At 38.3% G+C, this 3,044-nt stretch overlaps 1 non-coding gene across 1 annotated transcript; it reads right to left on the reverse strand.

The window, feature by feature from the left end:
- Positions 1-600: 600 nt before the first annotated feature.
- Trnap-agg (transfer RNA proline (anticodon AGG)) lies at positions 601-672 on the reverse strand. The gene has a single exon. It is a non-coding gene; the product is annotated as a tRNA-Pro (tRNA).
- Between the last annotated feature and the right edge of the window lie 2,372 nt (positions 673-3,044).

A 3,044-nucleotide genomic window follows, 5' to 3' on the forward strand; every position in this document is an offset into this window, starting at 1 on the left:
CGGACTGACAAAGACTTGATAAATTGGTACTTTTCGCATGCTTGTAAAAGCTCCTGACGAAGGGCCGGTTACCGAGATTGACAGAGTGGAGTTTTTCGTTTGTTGAAGTCTTGTTGCCGGAAAATTATTCCATTCACTAGGTGCCGCTGAATGGAGAGCAGTCCTGAAATGTGTTGCAGTGAAATGCGTACCTGAAAAATTGCTCAAGTACACAATTCGAGAGTCGAACAGTGGGTCCAAATTATCCTCTCAACGACTCTCCATTTGGTAGTTCATGTTTCTGCACTCCAGCGATGTTGGAGAAAGGTTTTTGCCTTTGGATGTTTTTTCTAATGGCATAATTTAGTTTCCAGAGTAAAACAGTTAATATGTTTATCAAATTGTAAAACAAATACCTGTTGTTAAGTTGAACATTGTTTATTGGGCTTGCACCCTGACCTTTCACACCTTGAGGGAATATATCGAAGACGCAGAAAATTTAAACATCGCATAAAAAATAAAACTATAATTTGGCCATCACTATCAGCAAACAAGTAAACTGCATACTTTTGTTTTGTTTATTATTATAAATTAAATTAAATGTAAATATTATAAAATAATGGGCTTGTCCGGGATTTGAACCCGGGACCTCTCGCACCCTAAGCGAGAATCATACCCCTAGACCAACAAGCCACACAAAGCGGAGGAATATTGAAGTCTTGTTTGACTCCTGCTTAGTTATTTTGAGGTAGCCACTTTAACATGTGAATTCCAGAGCCAGCGACACAGTTCACCAATCAGAACATGTCATAAGTGGCTACCGTCCAATTGTGACCCTTCTAGCACTCAGCCTGAAAGTTGATCAGTGCTTTGAACGTTCTTTGGTAATTACAAAAAAATGTTATGACAGGGGTAGGAACTCCAACACAGGTCATCGAAATGTATTCTCTATCCCTAACCCTCTTAGGTCACGCTGGCTACGGCGTAAATTATCCTCCCAACGACCCTCAATCAATCAATCATTTTATTTTTCGTCATTAACGCGTCCGGGACGAAAAAGATAGGCTACTACTTACTACAAAAGTCGATGTAGACCTACCAGCACGTTAATCAACTGAAAAAGGTGGAAAAACCCTGAAAGGTTTAAAACGTGCCTGAATAAAAAATCATGTAGGCTAGTAGAAAAAAATTTAAAAAAGATTTTGAAAAGACAATTTTTTTTCAATAATGTTCTTTTTTATAGTTAGCACGGTCACAAAACTCGAAAAACAAACAGCAAAAAATAAAACAAAAACAAAGAGAAGCACCCATGTAATGAATGACAACTTAATGAAAAGTGTTGTGGATTGAATTTGCCAGTTCCAAATTCCAATATTGATGTGGATGAGCAGTCATAATAATAATAATAGGATGGAGAAAGACAACCGGACATAAATGAAACCCATCCTCAGACAAAAACCCGTTTCGATGTGGCCCAGGAGAGCAGGTGTTGAGCTCTTTCAATGGTCAGACTGCACATCACACAGCAGCCTACGACGATTGAGGTTTGACAACAACAAGCAACGAGAAAGTCGTTATTGGATACAAGTTATTTGAGATACATTTAAACTAAAGCAACATTTTACATTTTTCCTTAAAAAATTAATGCACTGAAAAGTTGAACAAAAACTGGTTCCGTTGTCTGCACAAAAACATGCTACCTGTTCCCGAAATTATGGCCAAGTTATCTGTCTCCGTATTGTGACATAGATTGTCGCGCAATCGTGACGTCATCATTGCAATGCACTGTCACGCTTGAGCGACAATCTCTCGTTATCTTTTCTCTATTTTACTGACTTGTGTTTTCCAAACGTGTTTCGTCTTCCTTTTACGATGTGTGAATCTAACGGACGGACGTAATAAGAGTGTGAAGTGACTATTCCACATCACAATTGAACCCGTCTCTTATTAACAATATACGATCAATCTTCACTCAACACATGTGGAACTTGAGTCGAAAGTTAGGAAGAAGACAGGTTGGATAGCAGCTCATACATAGCGGTTATCAAAAAGAAAGAACACTAACAATGAATATGGCTTGTTGGTCTAGGGCAGGGCTACTCAACTGGCGGACCGCGGTCCGAATCCGGACCTTCTGGGTGTTGATGATGGACCTTATGCTTTTGGAAGAATAACCTCATTGCCACGTTTCAGGGCTTCTTTAAACAGATTTCTAGTTGGAGGAAGCAAGTTTTACTGTGATTAATTATCCTACTTGCTGGGGGGCTTCGACCCCGGACTCCCAAACACTTTCTCAAAAATCTAAGTCGAGTAACGTGGTTTGGTAAGATAGTTTAACTTTCGTGGTTGCGTGTGAAATACTGTAACTTATTCACGGACCGCTAAAATTATTCAATTTGTCAAACCGGACCTTTGTTAACATTAGTTGAGTAACACTGGTCTAAAGGTATGATTCTCGCTTAGGATGCGAGAGGTCCCGGGTTCAAATCCCGGACAAGCCCTTTCATTTTCACAACTTTTTAATATAATACGCAACTTGTCGGATAAACTAATCATTCACCTATCCAACAATACAACGCTGGTGAAATAACGTTTGATCCCGATGAACAAAACGCTAAACAATAGGAGTTAGATGCACTAACAGCGTATATTTTAAGCGACCGACTATGTCAATTTTCTAATTAGTTAATCAAAATTCAGTTTGCTTGAACTATAACTGTCGATCAGTAATCGGGGATTCTAAACAGCGGATTACAATTGGTGTTTCAGCAAAAGTATGAGTACGTTGATGGAGCTGCTCAATCATCCGATTAGCTTAAGGGAGCAGTCCTACTTAGAAAAAAAAAATTCAATTTTATTTTATTGATTTACAGTATACTGGAAATTTATCGTAGATTCCGAACATGCAGTCAATTTTTACCTATTTTCCCTCATTAGGCTTCAAACGGAAAGTTTTCTGAACCCACCTCAGTTTAAAATGTGAATAAAAATTTGTATTATTGTGAGAATGTTAGTTACAAGATGTTTTGTATTTTCCCTTACAAAATCTAATAACGAATAAGCTA

Source organism: Aplidium turbinatum, chromosome 7 (assembly GCF_918807975.1).
Source record: "Aplidium turbinatum chromosome 7, kaAplTurb1.1, whole genome shotgun sequence".
In the NCBI taxonomy this organism is placed as follows: Eukaryota; Metazoa; Chordata; class Ascidiacea; order Aplousobranchia; family Polyclinidae; genus Aplidium; species Aplidium turbinatum.